A 12,155-nucleotide genomic window follows, 5' to 3' on the forward strand; every position below is an offset into this window, starting at 1 on the left:
GGTGAAATTAGCAGCTATGTTGGTGTTACTGGTTTTGTTTAACTTGTTTTGACATGCTGACCAAAATAAACTATAAATAATTATCAATTTAGATACAATATTTTGGTAAATATATTCAGAGTCACATCACTGGCTGCAGTTACATGCACTATCAAATTATAATATCAGATTTTTTAGTTATAAGGCTATTTAAATGAAATGTAAAAAGCAAAATCATGTAATTTCTTTCTGATCATCATTCCTTACATTACTCGCATCAAAATTTGCAGTTTACATGTCATTGAGATAATCTTAAATATAGGTAGTCACTGTGCTGTTTGGTGACATGTTGTGTACCACACTCAGCATGGACCAGAAGAAGCCAAGGAAAGAGTTGTCTCAGGAGATTAGAAAAAAAATTATAGACATGCCTGTTAGCCCAGCACAGGATGTTCTACCTGTGGCAGCTGAGAAAACGCAAGCTGCCAGTCCAGATGATGGTGCAGTTTTACACGGCCATCATTGAGTCCATCCTCACCTCCTCCATCACTGTGTGGTTCGCTGGGGCCACTGCCAGGGACAGACAAGAGACTGCAGCGCATTGTGCGCTCTGCTGAGAAGGTTATTGGCTGCAGCCTTCCATCGCTACAGTACCTGTACATCTCCAGGACTCGGGGGCGAGCAGGCCGTATAGCAGCTGACACTTCTCACTCTGGACATGGACTATTTCAGCCACTTCCCTCTGGCAGGAGGCTACGGTCCATTGGGACCAGAACCTCTCGTCATAAAAACAGTTTCTTTCCCTCTGCCGTTTGTCTCATGAACACTTTATAATATTTGCACAAAACTGGACACTTTATAATATCTGCACAAAATTGGACACTTTATAACACTGGTCACTTTAATAAGTCATGTTTGCACTGTTGTTCTGATGCTGCTGTTGTATATATTTTCTACCTCTTAAGTATTTTATTTGATTTTTTAAGCATATCTTTTTTTAACTTTGTGCATGCCCTTATTTGTATTTGTATTTATTCAGTTTGTTTTATGTTGCACTTTATCACCAAAGTAAGTTCCTAGTTGTGAACTGTGTTCACAAAGATGGCAATAAAAGGATTCTGATTCTGATTAATAGTAAAGGCTATAAGACCATTTTCAAGCAGCTTGATGTTCCTGTGACTACAATTACACATATTATTCAGAACTTTAAGATTCATGGAACTGTATCCAACCTCCCTGGACGTGGCTGCAGGGGGAAAATTGATGACAAATCAAAGAGACGGATAATACAAATGCTAACAAAAGAGCCCAGAAAAACTTCTAAAGAGATTAAAGGTGAACTTCAAGGTCATGGAACATCAGTGTCAAATCGCACCATACCAACAATGGTAGAGTGTTTGTCCACTCATCCAAAGGTTGGCGGTTCAAATCCCGCTCTCAACATAAATCTCATTGGTTGAGCGGTCAGATCCACTGGTTGGCAGTGCGATTCTAACTCACACAGATGAATGCTGTCGTTGTGTCCTTGGGCAAGACACTTAACCCACCTTGCCCTCAGTGTCTGCGTACACTGGTGTGTGAATGTGTGTGTGAATGGGTGAGTGGTTCCTTGTTGTAAAGCGCTTTGAGTGCCTTGAAGGTAGAAAAGCGCTATACCATTTACCATTATTGTTTGAGCCAAAGTGGACTTAATGGGAGACGATCAAGGAGGACACCATTGTTGAAAACAAATCATAATAAAAAGCCAGATTGTAATTTGCCAAACTACATTTTGACAAGCCACAATCCAATCCAATCCACTTTATTTATATAGCACATTTCATAAACAAATTGTTTCCAAAGTGCTGCACAGAGACAAAGCGACATAAAAAAATTAAATAAATAAAATCAATAAAACACATAAAAATAAATAAAAGAAAAGAAAAACACAGAGGACCACACAACTCACACGGTGTTAAAAGCCAGAGAATAAAAGTGGGTCTTAAGACGAGACTTAAAACACTCTACAGTGGGAGCTGTTTGAACGTGGGGGGGCAGGGCGTTCCACAGTTTAGGTCCAACCACAGAAAAGGCCCTGTCCCCTCTGGTTTTAAGTCTGGTTTTAGGGACCACGAGCTGGAGCTGGCCCTCAGACCTCAGAGCACACACCGGGGTGTAAATTTTGATGAGGTCCGAGATGTAATCTGGGGCCAGACCATTCAAAGCTTTAAAAACAAACAATAAAATCTTAAAATCAACTCTAAAATTAACAGGAAGCCAGTGCAAAGACGCAAGAATTGGTGTGATATGATCGTGTTTTTTGGTTCCTGTTAAAAGTCGTGCAGCAGAGTTTTGGACTAACTGCAGTCGGTAAAGTGAGTTTTGTGAAATGCCAGAATAAAGTGCATTGCAGTAGTCCAGGCGTGAAGAAATAAAAGCGTGCACGACTTGTTCAAAAAGTTAAAAAGATAAAAACGATTTGACTTTGGATAAAAGCCGCAGATGATAAAAACTAGATTTTAAAACGCCATTAATATGCTTGTCAAATTTAAAATCGCTGTCTATGGTGACGCCAAGGTTGGTGACTGTGGGACGCACATAATTTTGAAGAGGTCCCACGTCCGTGAGGGTACTGCCAGAGCCAAACAGTATAACCTCGGTCTTTGCTTCATTCACTCACAAAGCTTCTGGGAGAATGTCCTATGGACAGATGAGACAAAAATGGAACTTTTTGCCAAGGCACATCAGCTCTATGTTCACAGATGTAAAAATGAAGCATATCAAGAAAAGAACACTGTCCCTACTGTGAAACATGGAGGAGGCTCTGTTATTTTCTGGGGCTGCTTTGCTGCATCTGGCACAGGGTGTCTTGAATCTGTCCAGGGTACAATGAAATCTCAAGACTATCAACGGATTCTAGAGAGAAATGTGCTGGCCAGTGTCAGAAAGCTTGGTCTCAGTCGCAGGTCATGGGTCTTGCAACAGGACAATGACCCAAAACACACAGCTAAAAACACCCAAGAATGGCTAAGAGGAAAACATTGGACTATTCTAAAGTGGCTTTCCCTGACCTAAATCCTATTGAGCATCTTTGGAAGGAGCTGAAACATGCCTTCTGGAAAAGGCACCCTTCAAACCTGAGACAACTAGAGCAGTTTGCTCATGAGGAGTGGGTCAACATACCTGCTGAGAGATGCAGAAGTCTCATTGACAGTTACAGGAATCGTTTGATTGCAGTGAATGCCTCAAAAGATTGTGCAACAAAATATTAAGTTAAGGGTATCGTCATTTTTGTCCAGGCCTGTTTCATGAGTTTATTTTTTTAAATAATTCTCTTGAAGCATGGTTGAGAAGCAATATCTGACTTTCATTGGTTACATTTCATAGAATTTTTATTTATTATTACTTTTGTCGGATTCAAGTTATTTCTGTTACCATTGTGAGTTTTTCTTTTATTAACCAACGGGTGCCAAGAATTTTGGCAATGTGTGTACCTTTGAGGACTCTGGTTCTGTAATACATCAACATATTCCCAGAAAGATGGCCTCATTCGTTCCATACAGGTCCAGAGAATATAATCCAGCCAAAAATTTATGTCCAAAAAATAAGTTAGATCAGGGGTGTCAAACATATTTTCACCGGGGGCCAAATTAGCAAAATATCTGCCTTCAAAGGGCCGGATGTAAAATAAATGTAACTACTTTTTTAACTTGTTAATTCACTGTTTCTGTATTTATTACTTGTTCAAGTTACAAATATTGCATATGCATTAGCCTAGATGTAAAAATGTGGCTGTATAACTGCTTATCTCCTGATAAAATTACCTTTTAAGACCATCATACCTTTTAGTTTACCCTGTTGAGGGCCACATGAAATGATGTGGAGGGCCACATTTGGCCCCCGGGCCTTGAGTTTGACATATGTGAGTTAGATCCTCCATGTCCAATTTGCTGCAGGAAAGTATTCCAAACATGAAATCTGCTCCGTCACTTTTTTTACGTTTATTTTGTCGATGTCAGGCATAATACACTTCTGACAGTGCCGACTTTCTTTCTCAGTGTTTAACTGTTAGCTTCTGAATGACACCAATGTTGGCCAATAAGGTGGGGATTGTGGATTACTGGAGTCCCAGACAGTGAATCAGTGCTACAGATGACTGAAAGTTTACGCTCCATTCTCCGCCTTGTAGAATTAATCAATTACATTACACACATTTAGTGACGCTTTCCCCTTACAGCCAATGAGCAGCAGAACACGACGGTGTATGGCATGCCGTGATTTTCCGTAAACAGATGGAGCTTGACAAGTGCATAAACGAAGGCCGTGTCCCAATTTGTCAAATGCACCGTTTGAAGTACCGTTCAAAGTACCCAGCCGAAAATGTGTAGTCCTCAGTGTAGCTGCTATCTTGTTGAAATGGGATAGCCCGTGTCACGCCAGAAGTGACACAAGTGCCCTTCAACGAACACTTCAAACGGTGCATTTAATGGAACTTTGGCGAATTGGGACACGGCCGAAACTAGAGGCATCTCAAACCCTGAGCGGTTCGTGGCAAAGATTCCACAGTGGACTCAGAACTAGAGGACCTTATTTTTTGATGGATTGGATGCCGTGTTTTGTTTGTGTTTAGCTGTATGAATTAGACTTCATTTGTCTATCGTTTGAAAGGTGTTGTTTTATTCTGCAGTTTGAATTATTGTAGGTAAAAATAAAATATAAGATGTGCGCTCATTTGCTGTTGTATTGAAACTGCAAACATGAGGCAGTCTGGGGCCGTAAAGGCGATTATAATTGTGCGCGATGATCACGATTATTAAAAAATGCCACGAATGATTAATTGTGGACCTTTTTTACTGCAATTAGCGATATTATCATATATCGTCCCATCCCTAGTAGTTATAAGTCTGTAGTAGAAGGGTGTGAGACTGGAGACACGCCTAACTACACCTAAACAGACATGAGGTCATTCTGGAGGAAATACTGTGGTCTACTCATAGTCATTATTGCCTTTGAATTATGGCTACAAGATTAATCACAAACAAATCAAAACCGCAATTTGAATGGACGCAATTAGCAAATTGCAATATCTGAAGTACCACAATTTCCTCCACAAACGACAAAGTAGTCTGTCAAAACCGCTAAGCCTGTAGTTTAGATCTGTACAAACATTCTGAAATGTAATTCTTGTATTGGTTTGTCAGTTCATATTTCAGTGTTTTTGTCAATTCTCTAGACACGATTAAAATGTGAACTTTGCACAAATTTCTCTCCCCGTTTGGCAGAGATTAAGGCAGATTTTCAAAGGCGGGCTTCCCTCCCTCTCACTTTGATTGGGAGAATTAATACCATTAAGATGAGTGTCCAAAGTTCTCATTTTTGTTTCAAAATCTACCATTTTTTGTATCTAAAGGTAATTGATACCACAGTTTCACATTTTTTGTGGAATGGCAAAAGACCTAGAGTTAAGCAAAAAAAAAACAAAAAAATAAACTTCAGTTTTTCTATTGTGAACGTAACTAGAATTGCATACTGGTCGAAATCAAATGACGTCCCTTGGTGTCAACTAGTGGCGCAGTCATGCCCCTCATCATCTCTTTCTGCTTTATTAACTGGCTTGGTCTCTGTCAACCCCTCTGGCCTTAGCTCCAACCCTGTCTGAACCCCTGAATTTCTACTCTTAAGGTATGGTCTGAGTTTAGGAAGCAATTTAAATTTGCTAATCCTATTCCTGTGACCCCACTGTTGAAAAAACCATATGTTCAAACGTACATTTGCCGATCCAGTTTTCTCTATTTGTCATGATAAAGGATTGAAGTGCTTTAAGGATTTCTATAAGGATGGGATTTTTGATTAATTTACACATTCGGCTTATGAGTTCAATCTCCCGCCTTCCCATCTTTTTAGATACTTCCAGGTGAGAAATTGTGCTAGATCTTTATTTCCTGGCTTTCCACAAGTCCCACCTGAACAAATCTGGACTTAGCTTTTTCAATTAAACCCATCACAAAAGTCACAAATTTCAAAAATATATGGCACTAGTCAATCATATGATGGTCATTTGACCACTAAAACAAAAGAGGCCTGGAAATGTGAGTTGGGACTAGTTTTTGACAAACACTGGTGGGACTCTGTATTGCAATTTATCCAAAAGAGTACCATTTGTGCCCGTTTGACATTGATACAATTTAAAGTTCTGTTTAGGTGTCATTACTCGAAGAAAAGACTTGCACAGATTTTTCCCTCTGTGGTGGATATTTGTTGGTGGATCACCTTGTAACCTCACGCATGTTTTTTTTTTTTCTTGTCCAGTCCTTACAAACTTTTGGCGGGTTTATTTTGATGCCATGTTGAGAGCAATTGATATTGACATTAAAATCACACAAATCAAAACATAAATAATCACCCAATCTGCAACTCTCTCACCCACTTGTTTGCACCCTTTAAAAACTCTCTCTCGCACTCTTTAAACACTGTCTTGCTTTACAAAAAACTTTCCTGTCACTTCTCAAATACTTTCCTGTCACTTTACTATGTCTAATAAAAGTCCATCAGTCCATGTTTCTTTTGTCATCATAAAATTACCATTAAAGGAGAAGAGTGCAGAATAAAAACCTTTCAGTCGTATGCACAGCTAAACAGAACCATTTTGAGCCTGGATTTAAGTATTGTCAAAGTAGAGGCCTGTCTCACATCTTCAGGAAGACTGTTCCAAGTTTTAGCTGCATAAAACTGAAACCCTGATTCCCCATGTTTAGTCCTGACTCTGGGCACCAGCAGGAGGCCGGTCCCTGAAGTCCTCAAATTGCGAGATGGTTCATATGGCACTAACATGTCGGAGATATACTTTGGACCTAGACCATGGAGAGACTTATACACAAGCAGAGCTGCTTTAATGTCTATTCTTTGAGCTACAGGAAGCCAGTGCAGAGACCTGAGCACAGGACTTATGTGCTCGTACTTCCTGGTTCTAGTCAGGACCCGAGCAGCAGCATTCTGGATGTACTGCAGCTGTGTTAAGGCTCGTTTGGAGAGGCCAGTGAGCAGGCCGTTACAGTAGTCTAACCTACTGGAGACAAATGCATGGATAAGCCTCTCTAAGTCTGGTTTTGACAGTAAACCTTTGATTTTTGCTATGTTTTTTAGGTGGTAAAAAGCTGCAGGTGTTATTGATTTGATGTGACTGTTAAAGTTCAAGTCTGAGTTCATTATTACCCCTAGATTTCTAGCCTGAGTTTAAGGTTTTAGAGAGAGAGGCTGGAGGTAACTGCTGACACTTTCTCTGTGTTTCTGTGGGCCAAAGATGATGACTTCAGTCTTGTCTGAGTTTAGCAGAAGAAAGTTGTTTTGCATCCACACACTGATCTGCTGGATGCAGTGGCAAAGTGAATCCACTGGTCCATATTCACCTGCTGCCAGTGAGACATAGATCTGAGTGTCATCTGCATAGTTGTGGTAAGACACATTATTGCTGCGTATTAACTGGCCTAACGGCAGCATGTAGAGATTGAACAACAGGGGTCCCAGGATTGAACCCTGGGGTACCCCACAGGTCAGGGACATTTTATCTGATATACATTTTCCAATTTCAACAAAGTACTCCCTGTTTTCTAAATAGGACTTGAACCAGTTTAGTGCGGTACCAGAGATGCCCACCCAGTCCCCTAGTCTCTGTAAGAGGATCCCACGATCCACAGTGTCAAAGGCAGCACTCAGATCTAACAGGATCAAGACTGAGACTTTGCCTGCATCAGTGTTCAGGCGGATGTCATTTGTCACCTTGATAAGAGCAGTCTCAGTGCTGTGGTGGGGTCTAAAACCTGATTGGAAGACATCAAAGGAGTTGTTCATTTCAAGGTTGGTTAACAACTTTTTCGAGGACTTTGCCTAAAAACGGCAGATTTGAGATCGGTCGATAATTGTTCAATATTGTGGCATCAAGACTGCTCTTCTTTAGGAGAGGCTTAATAACCGCAGTTTTCAAAGCGATTGGGAATGTTCCAGATTGAATTGACATATTAACTATGTGAGTGAGTGGTGACAGCAAACTGTTGAGCACAGACTTTAGAAATTTAGTAAAACCTTTAATACATCTTTAATGTATTGTATATCATTTTTGAAAACACAGAGGGAAAGGGGTGGGGCCGCAGCACCATGGCTGCTCCTCTAACATGAGATGGATTCTAAGTGACACAAGCTCAAAGCAGACACTGTGTAATGTGAATATAGACCATGACGTGAATATAAAGTCAGTGGAGAGAGGCAGAAGCAAACTGTCCTGTGCAACCCGTCTACATTGGGCTGTTCAGCAAAACGTGTCTGCATGACCCCCCTGTTTTCTGGTCTGCACATGGTCACAGCAGCACCACGCATCCCCTTAAGAACTAAAATACAACTAGATTCTCTCATAGTCTCAGCCCATCAGCCTGATAGCATCAGTGTCCAGTTATAGTGTTGATGCACGGACTCTTGGCTACCTCATGTTTTCACTTCTTGTCGTATGAAAAGTGTCTGAATCAGTGTATTTTGAGCTTCTAATTACCGGATAAAATTATCGGTGTGATGTCTTAATTATCATTATCAGCTAAATTATTGGTGATTAATATTATCGTGCAACACGTAAAAAGGAAAATTTCTTGTTTCCAAAGGAATTAATAATTGCATTCTTTACGATTAATCTTGAAGCCCTATTCTGAAGTGCCCATATTTGAAATCAACTTATTCTAGCAAAAATGCATGTTTTTGAAGATATGTTTTTGCAGTAAAAACACAAGTAATTAATTAATGAAGGATACATAAGTTTAATGACATACTGCGGAACATTCATCAGGCCTTAGATGTACCTTGCTCCCAATGCTTATTGTGTTGTGTAGATTTTCAGTCACAGTTTTCATGCGTTTTACCTCCTACCTCTTTTATAGCCTTTTCAGTGACACTTTACGAAACGACTTGATGATTGGACTTTTTACTTGAATAGGCCGTTAACTTCACCAAGGACATTTTTCGATTTTGAAAAATATACTTATTCAAATCACATTATTTCTTTTAGACTCTAAGGCGTTTAAGGTCTAAGGTGTTTTATGTGTTTTATTGAGGGGATGGTGCAATACACCAGAATAATATGAGCACTTATGAACTGCATGGTACTTTCAGAAGAAAATATTGCAAATAAATATGATAAAAACTATTATTAACAAAACTGAGGTTAAATGAAGACGTAAAGACATACTTGACTGTCCATGTAGTGAAATGTGTCCATTTGACCTATTCTTCAGTGCCAGACCTTGAACTAGACTACCTTAGATGGAGGATTTGACCTATTGTGCATGTTTTGAGTTGTTTATAAAAAGTTAAGGCTCTACCGATACCAAAAATGGGGACTGAATAAGCCTCCCTCTCTCTTATCTAATCTTGCCTTACCTTATCTTTCCCTCTCTCCCACATCCCTCCCTTTCACATTCCCACTCTCCCCTCCTTCTCTCTCCTTTTTACTCTCTCTCTTCTTCTCTCTATCCATATCTCCATTTTTCACCCTCCCTCTCTTCCTGTTTGTTTCTCTCTCTCTCCCTCTCGCTTTCTCCCTCCATCCCGCCCTCTCCCTCTCTTCCTCTTTTTCTCCCACCCTCTCTCTCACTTTTTCTCTTTCTCTCTCCCTCTTTCACTTTTCCTCCCTTTCTCTCTCCCTCCTCTTTCTACCTACCTTCCCTCCCTCTCCTTCTCCCTTCTTTTTTTCCCCTCGCTTTCTGTATTTCCCTCCCTCCTTCTCTGTCTCTTTCTGTTTCTTTTTCCCTGCCATCCCTCCCTCTCTTCTTCCCTCCCTCTCACATTCAGAGGTGTGCTGTCTGCTTCTCCACAGTTAGCTTTGCAGCGTTAGCCCGCATTTCAAGCCAGAACGCCATTCTCTGTAGCCATCTGAATATCTCACTATGAACCCAACCTCCCCCTGCTTTCTGTGCATGCGGTAGGTCTATTATTATTATTATGCACTTTATTTCAAGTGTTTGAGAATGCATCTCCTTTTGTATTGTTTACATTGGTCACAACCCGACTCAATAGGGTTAGCATCATAGGTTACATTTTGGGGGCTCGCCTGGCATAGTAAAATCCCTCCATACGATTAAAGTTATGTATAGCAAAAATGCAGTTTAATGTAGCATTTCACAAAAGCTGCAATGATTTTTGTAATATGTCTTTTAATAAAAAATAAAATGTCCCTGTGTGTCCATGGGGTCTTATTCTATCCAAAACCTGCTAACACTATAGTTGAGACGAGGGTTGTCAAAAGTATCAAAAAACAGTTATGAATCGATACTAAAACTAGTATCAAAACTATAGTCATTTAAGCCAGTATCAATACTGAAAAAAAAAAGTATATATATATATATATATATATATATATATATATATATATTTGGTTCCACTTTATAATAACTATGCTTACTTAGCCTTAATAGAGCATGAACAAAGACTTAAGTCATAATGAACAAATCAAATATAATTTGTGTAGTGTAATTTGTTTTCTTTGCATAATCTAAAGTATTTCTTTCATGTAACTATGCATTAGGGTTGTCAAAAGTGTTGAAAAATCAGATACTATCTGAAACTAGTATCGAAACCATGACCATAAACCAGGACCACAAAGACTAGTATACAGCCATGGACCACTATGGAACCTACCTGGATGACTGAGCGATTACACACATATAAGGCTACATGATAATATAAAAGAAAATATTTAATGTTGAAAATATCATTTTATTGTCTATAGAAAGAGTGTTTTATTATCCTTGTGGTATCAGAATCGGTATTGAGAATCAAGTATATTCCTATTGAAATTGAGTTTGAAATGTTTGTATCATGACACCATTAGTCATTAATACACACCCTATAATTTGTGCTGTCAATAGCATAGATGTACCAAAACAGGTTAAAAAAAAAAAAAAAGCTAAAGGTCATTCTGGGGTCGTTTCATTTGAACCTGCTGTCTTTGGCAGTGTATTTTGCCTGAATATGTAATGAACAGCACATTTAGAATAGGTGCAAGTGATGGCTTGAATAGTAATGAAAATTAACTAGGCTTATTTGGAACAGTTATAAAACTTGTCAGTATTCAGCTCATGCACCATTTGAACTGTTTGTCTGTTCTGTTATTTCGCAGGTGTAGCCAGAATTATAATTAGCTTGTAGTTTGTGTTTTGGTTCAGGTTTGCTAGCTTTAAATAAGGATCTAGAGGTTTATAATGTAGGCCTTACACCTGAGGTGAGAGCTGAAGCTGGTGGACTAATCAACACATTTTAAGAACAATTTTTAATAATGTCAAGTCACTCTAATGTCAAGTTTTTTTGTGTCAGGTTTATTTCTCTGCAAGCATGTAGTTACTAAAATGAAACAGTTTAAAGGGCCCATACTATACTATTTTCTGATCTATGTTATGTTTTTTCCTCATCACAATCATACCTGAAGTTGTGTGTTGTTTCTTTCACACATGTTTAACACACAAACCCTACATATTTAGGATGAATTCTTCTTTCAAACAGAAAACATTCTGTTCCACCTAGTAATTTGATGTAGTAACAGGTGCTCTACTATGTTTTTAAACTCCATACACCTTTACTAGAATCATTTGGATTATTTCAGCCTTGGAATTGCCAAGTTCTGCCAAACTAAAGGTAAAATATAGCTGTTAACTTGAAAAGTAGCACTACATGACATCACAAGGTGGAACAGAACATGTTGGGCTTTGGAGATATAGACAGAGTAATAATAAAGGATTACTCAAACGTGTGAATGAAACAAAACTCAACTTCAGGTATGTTTTTGAGGCGGTAACATTATAACATGGTTAAAAGCTCACAAGAGTCAATTTTGAGTAATATAGGACCTTTAAGTAAGTCAAAATATTGACCTATTCAAATGTTATATTTTCCTTTAGATTTTCTTAAAGATGGTTCAATTGAAACGTAAAGTGCAATATAATGCACTATTAAGTTTGCTGTGATGTGTTGGTGGTCCCCGTGCTGTGCCTTTGTGGGCCTCAGGTGGAAACCACTCTAATACATGATTGCGTAGTGTTGCATTTGCTTAGTTTTACATATTATTAAGAATAATTTAGATTTTTTTTTTTCATTAGATAGTGATGGCTGTTATGACAAAAAAAAATAAGGCTGAACTCTGCTCTAAAGCACATGCTTTTTACAGA

General features: G+C 39.0%; 1 protein-coding gene across 2 annotated transcripts in view; it reads left to right on the forward strand.

Annotated features, from left to right (window-relative positions):
* Window positions 1-12,155, forward strand: part of osbpl8 (oxysterol binding protein-like 8) — a 190,159-nt gene that overhangs the window by 16,114 nt on the left and 161,890 nt on the right. The window contains exon 1 of one of the 2 annotated variants that reach the window (XM_055225663.1): window positions 9,846-9,916. The exons of the other annotated variant lie outside the window; for it this stretch is intronic. The gene's annotated coding sequence lies outside the window, so the exon portion shown is untranslated. Of the gene's footprint in view, window positions 1-9,845; window positions 9,917-12,155 lie in introns of those variants that run through there. 2 annotated transcript variants of the gene reach the window in all.

The sequence above is a fragment of the Periophthalmus magnuspinnatus genome, chromosome 12 (assembly GCF_009829125.3).
Source record: "Periophthalmus magnuspinnatus isolate fPerMag1 chromosome 12, fPerMag1.2.pri, whole genome shotgun sequence".
Lineage (NCBI taxonomy): Eukaryota > Metazoa > Chordata > Actinopteri > Gobiiformes > Gobiidae > Periophthalmus > Periophthalmus magnuspinnatus.